At 38.5% G+C, this 15,113-nt stretch overlaps 2 long non-coding RNA genes across 2 annotated transcripts; both read right to left on the bottom strand.

The window, feature by feature from the left end:
* Positions 1 to 4,548: 4,548 nt before the first annotated feature.
* Positions 4,549 to 5,248, bottom strand: LOC135637869 (uncharacterized). The gene is made up of 2 exons (XR_010496406.1): positions 5,062 to 5,248; positions 4,549 to 4,979 (listed from the first exon to the last, which is right to left on the bottom strand). It is a non-coding gene; the product is annotated as an uncharacterized LOC135637869 (long non-coding RNA).
* An 8,728-nt stretch (positions 5,249 to 13,976) lies between these two features.
* Positions 13,977 to 14,790, bottom strand: LOC135639024 (uncharacterized). Its single transcript, XR_010496828.1, has 2 exons — positions 14,475 to 14,790; positions 13,977 to 14,392 (listed from the first exon to the last, which is right to left on the bottom strand). It is a non-coding gene; the product is annotated as an uncharacterized LOC135639024 (long non-coding RNA).
* Positions 14,791 to 15,113: the final 323 nt, after the last annotated feature.

Below are 15,113 nucleotides of genomic sequence, written 5' to 3'. Positions count from 1 at the left end.
AAGTACTTTTCTTATTGAAAATAATTTCACAAAAGGTAAGGTCGATACTACATTATTTATCAAAAATTTTGAAAATAACTTTCTCATTGTTCAAATTTATGTTGATGATATTATCTTCGGTTCTACGAATGAATCTCTTTGTGAATCTTTTGCTAAAATCATGAGTCTCGAATTTGAAATGAGTTTGATGGGAGAATTAACCTTTTTCTTATGCTTACAAATTAAGCAACTAAGCAATGACATCTTTATTAGTCAAACTAAATATGCCTTAGATCTGCTAAATAGATTCAATATGAATAGCTCAAAAGCTATTAACACTCCTATGAGCACCTCCACTAAGTTGGAAGTTGATGAAAGTGGAGAAAGCTTCGATCAAAAAACTTACAGGGGTATGATATGAAGTTTACTTTACCTCACTGCAATCAGACCAAATATCATGTTCAGTGTAGGACTTTGTGCTAGGTTTCAATCGAACCCTAAGATATCTCATCTCAAAGCGGTTAAAAGAATACTTAAATATATTAAAGGAACTACAAATCTAGGATTATGGTATCCAAAATCCAAAAATTTTCAGTTAATTGCTTATACTAATGCGGATTTTGTCGAGTGTAGACTAGATAGAAAAAGCACATCATGAACATGTCAATTTTTGGGACATTCCCTTGTTTTCTGGTCATCTAAGAAACAAAACTCAGTTGCTCTATCAACAACTGAAGCTGAATATATTGCAGCTAGTGCATACTGTGCACAAGTTATGTGGATGAAAAACACCTTAGAAGATTATAAAGTTCATCTTAAAAACATTCCCATTAAATGTGATAACACGAGTACAATATGTTTAACAAAGAATCTTATTCAACACTCAAGAACAAAACATATTGATATTAGACATTACTTTATACGAGATCATATTATTAATCATGATATAATTATAGAGTTCATAGATACTAAGCATCAACTAGCTGATATTTTTACAAAACCTCTAAGTAAAGAACAATTTGATTTCATAAGAAGAGAATTAGGAATGTTGATGTGTCCAAATGCATAAACTTGTTAAAATTATTATTTCAGACTTTATTGATTGAATGATCAATTTACTTAATTGCCATTACATGCTTAAAATAACATGTTGGAAATTAATACAAAATTTCCATAATAATGAGCATATCTTTATGATTGTATAGTCTTGTCCGATTGCATGAAAATGTAAAATTAAATTTTTAGTTCCAATCGGATTTCATGAATACATTATTCTCTTTCTGATTTTGATGCACATCATTAATTCTTGACAAAAAGAATCAACCAGCAAATGCATAGCTTTTAGACTTATCATGTGAAAAATATTGTCTTTGAGAAATAAATTTGATGATTCCTTCTTATAAAAGGAAGATATTTTCTGCAAGGACTTTATTCACACATGTATCTTGATCCTTGTAAAAATGAAGTATGCTTTAAAATTTTATCAATTTTTAACTTCAAGTAAGCTCACAAGAGGAAGAAGTAATGAAAACTATCTCCATGTCATGTTTTTTCTTGAGATGTTTGTATCATATAAATGACATGAACCTACTTATGGCATCACACGTAGTTGTTTATATCGTTCTCATTTTTTTTTATGACAAAGGGGGAGAAATATATGAATTGATAATATGAATTGATGCTATGAATACCATATTATGTGAATTAATGCTATGATGTGTGAATCATGTTAAGATATCAAAATCTTACTTCAAAATTTTACATGTTGATATCTTACCATATGATGAATTGCTATCATTCACATTTGAAATCTGAAAATGGATGTCGAGTCTTGACATCATATAGAGAGATACATCATGATGGGAATCATGATGAGTGTTGATAAGGTTAAATGATTTTAACTTATCAATATGTCTCTTGAATTCAAAGGCTTTGAATTCAAGAATGACTTATCTCAATTATGGCACACAGATAGGGGGAGTTAAGGTTAACTCCGTTATCAATTGATTGTCATCATAAAAAATGGGGAGATTGTTGAATCTCGGATTTTGACGATGACGTCAATTGTCATTTGTTATCTAATCCATATGTTGAGATAAGTGTGCAAGATTAACTACGATGAAAGTAAGACAGGCAGCAGGAGTTACGCCGGAGTCAAAACTATGATCATGTTGGGAGTTCGAGAGCTCGACGGAAGTCCGGACGGTTGTCAGAGGTTTTGCGAGAACAAATCCGAGAAGTCCAGGAGCTTGCCAAAAGAAGCTCGTTGGAACTCGCCAAGTGGATCGTCGCAAGTCCAGGAGTTTGCCGGAAATCCACAGGAGCATCACCGGAGGTCCGTCGGATGTTTGTCGGAAGTTCGTCGGAAACTCGCCGGAAGAAGCGATTGACACACTGGAGCAAGCTGTAGTAAAAGTCTTAAGAATTGTCGTAGTTAGCACAAAGATTAAGTTACAAATGGGAGGTGATCCCATTAACTTAATCTAGGGGCAATTGGGCCCTTGAAAGACCCAAATTGGGCCGAATGGATCAGCCCATTCGGACCCAGAGATGGCACCGCTAGGATCGGCGGTGGCACCACCTATGAGTGGGTCTCCCAGTGAGACTGGGCGGTGCAACCGCCCCAGGTCGACGGTGGCACCGCCCAGGGCTCAGTCTCCGAGCGAGACTAGGCGGTGCAACTGCCCCAGTTAGGCGGTGGCACCACCTGAGCTCGGTCTTCGAGCTCTGCCAGGCGGTGCAATCGCCCCTGACAAGCGGTGGCACCGCCCAAAGGCTCAGTCTTCGAGCCCAGTCAGGCGGTGTAACCGCCAGATCCCGGAATTCCGGGAAATGACAGTTTTAAACTCCAAATTCAAACTGGTTTGAGGCCTATAAATACCCCACTCTTTCAGCAATGAAAGAGCAACGAAAAACCACCAAAATCCTGATCTTACTCTGTGATTTTTAGAGCTTAAAAGTGTTGTATAAGTTAAAGGTTCTTCTCCCTCTTTTCTTCCAAGTTCTGATCTTTCAAGAGAGGAGAGAAAAGTTTGTAAGGGTTGTCTCCTAAGCCCGTCAAAAGGAGTGAATATGTAAAAGGGTGGTTGGCCTTCGCCTATTGAAAGAAGGCCTCTAGTGGACGTCGGTAACCTCATTGGAGGAGGAAGCCAGAAGTGGATGTAGGTCAAGCTTGACCGAACCACTCTAAAATCGCTGAGTTCTCTGGTTTGCATTTACTTTGAGCATATTATCTTTACTGCAAACCTCCTCAATAGCTTACTGTCTTCTGCGCTTTTATGATCGTGTTTCAAAGTTCAGTATTTTCCGAATCGGTGTTTAGACGTAAATCTGTTTTTTCGTACGAACATCTTATTTCGGTTCACACTTACATACCAAATTCCATCATATCTGCAAACTGCATTAATAAACTTGCTTTAGCTACGTTTTGCGTGATCACAAGTTAAAGCGATTTACGAATATAGTTTTCTATCGAAATCGCTCTTAGCATACGAACGTGTTTTTTACGTTGAATGATTTCCGCTACACTAATTCACACCCCCTCCCCCCTCTTAGTGCTCTTGATCCTAACACGTGGCGGACCTCTCCATGCACTATAAATATGGGCAAGTTGAGGGAGGGGAGGGAGAAGCAACGAACAGGACCACCTACTTATTCGCGAAGGCAAGATTCTAAGGACTGGTGCAGCAGCCCGTCCAATTAGTAGATGAAGTATTTTATATATTATGTTTTAATGACTAGCGGCAAAATTCTAACCCAAGATATTGGGATACATCATAAAATATTTATTAGCTAAGCTAACTAGTACTTTTTAAAAATATATTAGATAAAACTTCGATATTAAACCTATAATAAATTGGTTTAATGCACCACCACTAATTTAATGTTTAAAATAGTACATATAGATATTACTAAGTTAAATTTATTACTGAAAAATGATCATCTACTACTAAGTTAAATTTATTCTCAGCATATGGTGGCAGAAGTAACGTTAGTCTGGCATTTGTAGGATCCTCCTCAAGCATATCCTATCTAAGACAACGTGAGGGAGTCTCTGACCCCGTCCATTTATTAGCATGTGTTACTCACTGATTTCAGGCTCCAATAACATTTAAAAAAAACAAAAAATAAAAGGACTGACTTGGCAGCATCATTCATTATCCGGTGTGATTCTTGGCAACAAAGTTTGAATCACTTCCGCCGAGAAATGAGAGTCGCTGGCTAGCACCTCTCTTGGAATTGTGGCACGCGGATTAGAGATTGCAGCAGATAAAATTTCCAAGGACATAAGCTGTTCGATGGGTGCTATAACTTCACATATGAAATCCAACTCTATAATATGGTTTCGATTAAATGATGATCACTGATCTAGAAAAGTTTACCTAATTGAGAAGTGAATTAAGATCTTGATGAATCTAAATCGGCTTGGTCCACTTATACAGCAGACAGCATGTTCAATATAACGTGTATAATTTATTGCCGATGTTTTGGAATGATAGTTGTCATACAAAATATTCATCATTTCAAGTGGTCGTCGTACGTGGATTCAGCAGTGCAACGATGCATCCGTCACCATAAAAGCACAAGCATTTTATTACTGAAGCGAAGTAACACCGCACGGTACACGAGATGGATTATAAGTAGATGGATGGATAGATGGATAGGACGGAGAGAGAGAGAAGACGACTGGCGAACACAAACACATTTGGATCACACCATCGTCGCTAATTTCCCACCGGTTTCTTCGATCGCCCACTGCTGCGACGGCTCTAGTTTGGGGGCTGCATCAAGCCAGCCACAGGAGTCGGCCTCGCAGGCCTTGTAGTCCACGTGATCGAGGCAAGTGCACTCGTTGAGGACACACTCGCAGTTTGTGCAGGCGGAAGGGCAGGAGCCTTGCCATACGCCGCCGCAAACGCAAAAAGGAGGTGGGTAAATGAGAGGACAGATGCATGTGCAGCACGGCCCATCTGCCCTTGCCCCCAACGCACTCAGTACCGCTGCAGCGTGAAGATGGGATTAACGATGCCTCGATCACCAGCCCTAACACATACACGTTCCCATACATATTTATCTACTTACCTCCGGCGAGGGATTGCGGACGGGGTGTGACACGGGCTGCCGAGGAGTCGGTGGCGAAGAAGGCCAACAACGTCACGAGCAGCGTCACAAGTAGAAGAGACGACGCTTCACCTCTTTTGCCTCCTCCAGCCATCGCTTACCACTGAGCTTTCTATCACAACGTACCTGTGCAAGTATGAGGTAGTGCGTTTTCGCTCTGCCCTCCTCTTGTCCTATTTATAGTGCCACGATGCTCGAGCCTTTAAAATAAGGTGGGTATGGTGGGACATATTTGTTGATAAGAAGAAATAATGGATTCGGAATTCAAGAACTCAAGTGTGTCTACTCTCTCACTCTCGATTTTACACTTAACCTGGAACGACGATAACAAGATAAAAAGTTGCAGTACCAGATTTGGTGCATTGATTATTGTCCCCTACAAAATAATACAAATGCATCCGCGTGATGCAGATGGAAATATTTTTAATTATTTTTACGTGGACGAGGATTATCCACACGTCCCAAGTGAATTATTGAATCCCAATCGTTGGGATGGCAACGTGAACAATGTGCTGCGAATTTAATTAAATTTTTAATTTATTTTATCATAAGTTATTGTACCACATAATCTAACAGAATAGATTAATGAGTTCCTTCTTTAAAAATAGCTACAATATCAAATATCAAGCCATGATTTTTCTTTTTTTGCTTTAAATATTCTGTACTAAGCAACTTCTGCTTTTAAAAAATTCGGGCTTATACAGCAAGTGAGTGGTTTTATCTAATATATAATGATAATTTGTCTAGATTGAGGAAAAAATGGAAAGAACTTACTAGATTCATTTGTCAGTATAGCAATAACTTATATCATTATTGATATGGGATATTTTGGTGTCTGCCGACAATGATAATCGATAGCCATCTTAGAATCAACATAACACCATCTCATTGACATAATGCATGCATCTAAAAGTAGCACAACTGATTGCATCTCGAGCATTAATCGCACTGTTCTAGACCATACGAAGTAGTACTCAAAATCAAGCAAGATAGTCTCACACTGCGTGAAACCAAAGCAGTCAGCCCATGCCATTTGGAGTGGACGAATAGACCACTTGGAATGTCGATGATGATTAACAGCCTGCGTACGACTAACCTTCAACGAGAGATATAAAATGTCACCCCTAAGCATACGTTAAGGATATGAATCACTATTCCTAAAGGATAATTTTGTATATGAACAATATATCATTACAAGATTTATATGTGGAAAATAAATCTCTATTAATCGCACTGCTCTGATACCAGTTGATGGGGATATAAACCAGGAATAACCTTTGTATATAAACAAATACTAGCATGCCATGATATGCAGCGGAATTAAATAGAACCACAATCAAATAAAATACCAAGATATACGTGGAAAACCCCTCCAATGTGAAGGGTAAAAACCACGGGGCAAACTAGAGAGAATCCACTATGAGAATAATGAATGTACAAATCTCAATCTCTTGCCCTAAACCCTAGCAATAATCACAAGAGAATAACTAGGATATATGAATCACATTATTGCCTACAATATCTAAAACCTCCCCAAGTAATCACAACAAGAGTCTATTGTAGATTTGATCTAATATGAGATGAGAACACTACTAGATGATTGAAAATAACCTCTCTGCGTTATCCTTGTCTTCTTCCCTTTCTTTCTCTTCCTTTTCTGCCTTGTTTTCTTTCTTTTCTTTGGAATCTCGTGGCTAATCTTCTTCTCCCATGTTACTACCCTATTTATGCATTTTTCTGCCTCCAAAACGTAGCCACCACACCCCCCGTAATATTAATTAGAGTTAGGTTAAGAGGGGGTGAGCTGTGGGCTGCCCAAGCCCACTATGGGCTAAATCCGTGGGCTGCCAGCCCAACAACCTCCCCCTTTAGCCCATAAGGGAGGTTGTCCCAAGACTCATCAATGTGAAGTCATACCGACCAGTTGTCGGAATATCTCCTGCCTTTCTTTTGGTAAGATCTTCATTCCATTTGGAAGTAGTACCAAATCATAAGTGTGGTTCTTCTGAAGAACATTCATCTCTTCCTACATAGCAACTAATCACTTCTCTTTCTGCTCACTTTCAACTGCTTCCTGGTAATTCTCTGGTTCATCTGTATTAGTAAGCATCACATACTCATCTGTAGAGTATCTTCCGGAAGGTTGACGTTGTCTAGAAGATCTTCTCAATTGAGGTTCTGTTGGAACTTACTCTCCTACTTCTTCTTACTCAACATTTCCTGCGGGTAGATCAACATCAGACTCTACACCATCTTCCTGCACATCTCCCCCATCATCCTAGTATACTGGAGGAATAATTGGGTCACAATCTGCTAATCCTTCTGTAGAAGTATTGGCTGGTGCCTTCTTCTTCAAATCTTCAAAAGTTTGATCCTCAAAGAAGACTACATCTCTACTTCTAAACACCTTCTACTTTTTTGGATCCTAAAGCCTGTAATCAAAATGATCATGTGAGTAACCAAGAAAAATACATTCTTTAGTCTTACCATCCAGCTTTAACCTCTCATTATCTGGAACATATGCAAATGCATAACAACCAAACACTCTCAAATGCTTGTAGGAAACACCTTTCCCTAACCATACATACTCTGCAACATCACCATCTAGGGTGATACATGGTGATAAGTTGATCACATCAACTGCAGTCCTCAAAGCCTCATCCCAAAACCTTTTAGGTAGCTTGGCCTGTGAAAGCATATATATGATCTTTTCCATTATGGTGCGGTTCATCTTCTCTACAATTTCATTATGCTGAGGTGTACCAGGAACTGTAATCTTATGTTGGATCTCATGTGACCTGCAATAGTCATTATACAATCCTGTATACTCATCACCATTATTTGATCTTATGCATTTCAATTTCCTTTCTGTCTCCCTTTCAACCCTGGCATGAAACTCTTCAAAGCATAGGCTCAAACTTTCCTAGAAAAATCATCTATAAAAGTGATAAAATAAAGTGCACCACTTATACCAAGAACATCAACAGATCCACCATGATTTTTTGTCCTCAAAGTACCACATACATCTGCATAAACACGGTCTAAGGCATACATTTTTCTAGACATAACAGGACTAGCAAATGAAACTCTATATTGTTTACCTATCAAACAATCAATACAAGGGTTCAGATGTATACCTAGAAGGTCTGGTAATACCTCTCTATTGGAAAGAGCTTGCAGCCCATTCTCGCTCATGTGTCCCAGTCACCTATGCCACAACTCCATGCTGAAGTCTTTTTCTGTAGCATTTAACTGCTCACCATAAGCTTTAGCTTACAACCTGTAACAAGAGAACCCTTACTGAGCTTCCATTGCCCTCTGTGAAATCTGCTTTCATAGTCTTCATCATCTAGTCTTCCAACTGAAATTAAATTCAGCCTCAAGTCAATCACATGCCTCACATCCTTAAGCACCAACTTACAGCCAAGATTGGTCTTTAAATAGATATAACCCATGCCTATGATATCTGCTGTGCCATAGTTGCCCATCTTGACAACACCAAAATTTTCAGACCTGTATGTAGCAAAAAACTCTCTCCGTGGTGTAGCATGATAAGAAGCACCTGTGTCAATCACCCAATCAAGATCCTAACACACACAAGAAAAAATATCAAGGAGACAAAATCAAATAATCACCACCCTGCATTGTAGCTGTGATATTATCTTTTTACTCTATAGACTCCACTTCTTTTCCCTTTTTCCTGCTCTTCTTAGGTTGCTTACATTTTCTTGCTCTTCTTAGGTTGCTTACATTGGTTCTTGTAATGTCTTTTCTCACCACAATTATAGCAAACAATATCTTTTCTTGATCTTGACTTGCTTCTACCCATGCGTGAATTACTTCTAGACTTTGACATTTCTCTGTTCTCTGAGATAAGTACCTGTGAGTCATTCTAAGATGTTGCCAAACTCTTTCTTCTCAACTCCTCATTCAACAAACTATTTGTTACTTGACTCATAGTGATAACACCATCTGGCGTAGAATTACTGAGGGAAACCACCAGTGTCTCCCAACTTTCTGGTAATGAACTGAGAAGTAACAATGCCTATAACTCATCATCAAGAGACATTTTCATAGAGGACAACTGGTTAGTAATACTTTGTATTTCATTCAAATATTCAACAATAGAAGCACCATCTCTATATTTTAGGTTCATAAGTTTTCTAATAAAAAAAGCTTTGTTGCCAATTGTTTTTCTTTAATAGAGACTTTTCAACTTTTTCCAAAGAGAATATACAGAAATTTCAATAGAAACATGGTGAAAGACACTATCATCAAGCCACTGTCGAATAAATCCAATTGTTTTTCGATCTAACCTCTTCGACTCATCATCTGTCATAGTTATGGGTTTTGCACTATCCTCCTACAAATGTCCATACAAATCTTTGCAAAACAAGAGATCTTCCATTCATGGTTTCTATATCATCCAATTGTTTCCATTTAAACTAATCATGCGAAAAACATTACTGGCCTCCATGTTCAAATACAAAATTTAAATCACCAAAACTCCTTTGCTCTGATACCAATTGATGGAGATATAAACCAGGAATAACCTTTTTATATGAATAAATACTAGTAGGCCATGATATGTAGAGAATTAAATTGAGCCACAATCAAATAAAACACCAAGATATACGTGGAAAACCCCTCAAATGTGAAGGGTAAAAACCACGGGGCAAACTAGAGATAATCCACTATGAGAATAATGAATGTACAAATCTCAATCTCTTGCCCTAAACCCTAGCAATAATCATAAGAGAATAACTGGGATACAAAGACCACGTCAATACCTACAATATTTAAAACCTCCCCAAGTAATCACAGCAAGAGTCTACTGTAGATTTGATCTAACCTGAGATGAGAACACTGCTAGATGATTGAGAACAACCTTTCTGCATTGTCCTTGTCTTCTTCCCTTTCTTTCTCTTCATTTTCTAACTTATTTTCTTCTTTTTCTTTGGAATCTCGTGGCTATCTTCTTCTCCCACGTTGCTGCCCTATTTATGCATTTTTCTGCCTCCAAAACACAGCTACCATACCCCCTCTAATGTTAATTAGGGTTAGGTTAAGAGGGGGTGAGCTGTGGGCTGCCCAAGCCCAATATGGGCTGAATATGTGGACTTCCAACCCAATAACTTGTTAGTTTGGCAAGTCCCATAGTCCCACATCGGGAAAATCAGGCTTGTTATCTCCTATTGGAACTATAAATAAGGGTCTGGGTTTCGAAGTCATATGCACCACAAGTGACAACACAAGAAAAACCCAAGTGTTTGCTTTGAGTTTAAGTCCATACTCAGTTAAATAGTTTGGGCTTATAATATGAGTTTTTTCTTGTTTAGTATTTTCGGGTGTTTTATGGCCTAGAAACATCTTCCTAAGGCATTTGTAATAGTCTCTTTTATAGTAGTGATTTGCTCCTCTTTTGTCCGTGGATGTAGGTCAAGGTTAATTGACCGAACCACGTAAATCTGGTGTTCTTGTCATTTTTTATTCTTTCACTTTATTGTCTTTGTTGGGTTGCTAAAATTACCCTTTGGTAAATTTCCTGAGGCTAGCTCTAACAAACTGGTATCAGAGCTTGGTTTCGGGATCTTTTGGCAACGATGACTGTAACAAAGATTGTTATCAAGACGGAGTTGATTTGGCATTACAGGGAGCTGAGAACATTCCAGACGGTACGTCAAAGGAAGATCTTGCGGGGATGGATAAGAAAACCCGATCCAACATTATTTTAAATCTCTCTGACGAGGTTTTACGGGAGGTAGCTATGGAAACTACGACTAAGAGCATGTGGGACAAACTTAAAGCCTTGTATATGAAGAGGACAGTAGAGAATCGTCTCTACTTAAAGCAGAGTTTGTATATGATTCGTATGACTGAAGATACATCTATACTCTTACATCTTGATAAGTTTGATTCCTTGGTTATGGATTTGGAGAATATAGATGCAAAAATTGATGATGAGGATAAGGCCCTGTTACTTTTGTGTTCTCTTCCCCAATCTTTTAAGCATTTTTGTGATACTATGATTTATGGAAAAGAAATAATTTCGTATCGGGAAATTAAATCTGCACTAAAATATAAGGAGCAGATAGATAGAGATATCAATGAGGAAAGTAGAGATAATCAAGCTGAATGTCTGGTTGTTAGGGGGAGAACAAATAAAAGGGAATTTGACAGTAGTAGATCTAAATCTAGATCTAAATCCAGACATAGAAATTTGGAGTGCAAATATTGTCATAAAATAGTGCACATTAAATCTGATTACTTTAAATTAAAAAATAAATTAAAGCAAAAGGAAAAATTTGTTGAGAAAACTATTGAATCCGCTGAAGTTAGTGTAGCAACTGATGAGAATGTTGGTAATATTTTATCTACTATTGATGACATGACGAGGTCTAAAAATGAATGGATTTTAGATTCTAGTTATTCTTATCACATGTGTCCTAATAGAGATTTGTTTTCCATATAATAATCTTGTAATTGTGGAATTGTTTTGATGGGGAATAATGCAGCATGTGATGTTGTTGGTAGAGGAACAATCTGAATTAAAATGCATGATGGTATTATGAGGACGCTCACCAATGTTAGACATGTTCTTGATTTAAAAAAGAATCTCATCTCTTTAGGCACCCTAGAGGCCCTTGGGTGTAAATACAGAGCTGAATGTGGAGTTATGAAAGTTTCTAGAAGTGCTCTTGTTATTATGAAACCTTGTAGATCTGGTAGCCTATATATTCAGCAGGGAACTACTGTCATAGGCTTGGTTGCAGTCTCGTTATCATCATTGTCTGATTCTGACATCACCAAATTATAGCATATGCGTTTGGATCATATGAGTGAAAAAAGTTTGAGTATATTGAGCAAAAGGGGTCTACTTTGCGGAAAGAGTACTAGGCCACTATATTTTTATGAAAACTACATTTTTGTAAAGTAGAAAAGAGTCAGCTTCAATTCTCCGGCAGTTCACAAAACAAAAGGTACTCTTGACTATATTCATTTAGACCTATGGGGTCCATCTCATGTTCAGTATAAGGGTGATATCAGGTATATGTTGAATTTCATTGATGATTATTCTAGGAAAGTTTGGGTTTATTTTTTGAAGCATAAAAATGATGTTTTTCTAACATTTAAACAATGGAAGACTTTGATTGAGAAGCAAATAGGTAAATAGATTAAGCGGCTTCGAATAGATAATGGCATGGAATTTTATAAAAGTGACTTTAATGAATTCTGCAAAAATGAAGGAATCGTTTGGCATCGCACTATTAGGATGACGCCTCAGCAAAATGGTGTGGCCGAACGTATGAATAGAACACTCTTGAGAGAGCAAGGTGTATGATCTCAAATGCAGGGTTGACAAAGGACTTTTGGGCAGAGGCAATTAATATGGCATGTTTCGTTGTCAATCGTGCTCATTCTACAGCGCTTAACTTTAAAACTCCAGATAAAGTTTGGTCAGGTACTCCTACTGATTACTCTGATTTAAAAATTTTTGGGTGTCCAACATACATGCATGTAAATGAAGGAAAATTAGAGTCTTGAGCTAAAAAATACATTTTCCTTGGGTACACTTCTGAGGTGAAAGGATATGTGTTCTGATCTCAAATCTCCAAAATTTGTAATCAGTAGAGATGTTACTTTTGATGAATTATCTATGTTATCTTCCAAAGAGGAATCTATTGTACAAATGATAGTGCACATAAGCAGGTAGAGTTTGAGATTGGTAGTTCTAATTCTTTTCAGTCTAACTCTAACTCTTCTACTCAAAGAATACCAGTAGATGGTCCTGAGTCTACCGACGAAGTTGATCCAGAAGAAGAGTAATATTCCATAGCCAAAGATAGACCACGGAGAAATATTCGACCACCACAAAGATATGAAAATTTGGTTGCATATGCTTTGTCTGTTGCAGAAGAAACAAGTGAAGTTAGTGAGCCTACTTCCTACTCAGATGCAGTTTTTTATGATAATTCCGCTAAGTGGTTGATTGCGATGAATAAAGAAATAGAATCTCTCCATCGGAATAGAACTTGGGATCTTGTGAAGCCGCCTTCGAGTAAGAAAATTGTTGGATGCAAATGGGATACTATTATTGAGGGAAAGGTCTTTGTTCAAAAAATTCATACGAAGGACAATCCAACTGATATGCTTACGAAGCCTCTTCCGGTTTACAAGTTCAAGCAATGCTTGGACTTGGTTGGTGTTCATTGTTGGTGATTACCCGTGGGGGCTTTTATGAAAAAGGTGGAACAAGTTTTGTTGGGACATGCCAAGGTGGAGATTTGTTAGTTTGGCATGTCTAATAGTTCCACATCGGGAAAATCAGGCTTGTTATCTCTTATTGGAACTATAAATAAGAGTCTAGGCTTTGAAGTTCGATGCACCACAAGAAAAACCTAAGTGTTTGCTTTGGGTTTAAGTCCACACTCAGTTAAATAGTTTGGGCTTATAGTTTGAGTTTTTCTTATTTAATAGATTCGGTATTTTATGGCCTAGGAACATCTTCCTAAGACATTTATAATAATCTATTTTTTATAGTAGTGATTTGCTCCTCTTTCGTCCGTGGATGTAGGTCAATTGATCGAACCACGTAAATCTGATGTTCTTATCGTTTTTATCTTTCCGCTTTATTGTCTTTATTGGGTTGTCAAAATTATCCTTTGGTAAATTTTCTGGGACTAGCTCTAATCGTTATTGGCATAACAAACAACAAAATTAAAAGTGATGAACTAAGAAGGATTTGTTATACTATTGTCTCCTATATTTTCTCCTTTCTCCCGGAAATCACATGTGGAGCAATTTTCCGAGATGGAACTTCTCCAAACTCTCATGTCAAAAGTTGGTACACGATGAGCAGTGCAACGATGCATCCGTCACGATAAAAGCAGAAGCATTTTATTACTGAAGCAAAGCAACAACACACGACATAGATGGATGGATAGATAGGACGGAGAGAGACAGGACAACAGAAATAACAGGCGAACACAAACACAATCGGATCACACCATCATCCCTAATTTCCCACCGGCTTCTTCGATCGCCCACTGCTGCGACGGCTCTAGTTTGGGGGCTGCATCAAGCCAGCCACAGGAGTCGGCCTCGCAGGCCTTGTAGTCCACGTGATCGAGGCAAGTGCACTCGTTGAGGACACACTCGCAGTTTGTGCAGGCGGAAGGGCAGGAGCCTTGCCATACGCCGCCGCAAACGCAAAAAGGAGGTGGGTAAATGAGAGGACAGATGCATGTGCAGCACGGCCCATCTGCCCTTGCCCCCAACGCACTCAGTACCGCTGCAGCGTGAAGACGGGATTAACGATGCCTCGATCACCAGCCCTAACACATACACGTTCCCATACATATTTATCTACCTACCTCCGGCGAGGGATTGCGGACGGGGTGTGACACGGGCTGCCGAGGAGTCGGTGGCGAAGAAGGCCAACAACGTCACGAGCAGCGTCACAAGTAGAAGAGACGACGCTTCACCTCTTTTGCCTCCTCCAGCCATCGCTTACCACTGAGCTTTCTATCACAACGTACCTGTGCAAGTATGAGGTAGTGCGTTTTCGCTCTGCCCTCCTCTTGTCCTATTTATAGTGCCACGATGCTCGAGCCTTTAAAATAAGGTGGGTATGGTGGGACATATTTGTTGATAAGAAGAAATAATGGATTCGGAATTCAAGAACTCAAGTGTGTCTACTCTCTCACTCTCGATTTTACACTTAACCTGGAACGACGATAACAAGATAAAAAGTTGCAGTACCAGATTTGGTGCATTGATTATTGTCCCCTACAAAATAATACAAATGCATCCGCGTGATGCAGATGGAAATATTTTTAATTATTTTTACGTGGACGAGGATTATCCACACGTCCCAAGTGAATTATTGAATCCCAATCGTTGGGATGGCAACGTGAACAATGTGCTGCGAATTTAATTAAATTTTTAATTTATTTTATCATAAGTTATTGTACCACATAATCTAACAGAATAGATTAATGAGTTCCTTCTTT

The sequence above is a fragment of the Musa acuminata genome, chromosome BXJ3-5 (assembly GCF_036884655.1).
Source record: "Musa acuminata AAA Group cultivar baxijiao chromosome BXJ3-5, Cavendish_Baxijiao_AAA, whole genome shotgun sequence".
NCBI classification, from domain to species: Eukaryota; Viridiplantae; Streptophyta; class Magnoliopsida; order Zingiberales; family Musaceae; genus Musa; species Musa acuminata.
This window is presented reverse-complemented; position numbering and strand designations above follow the sequence as displayed.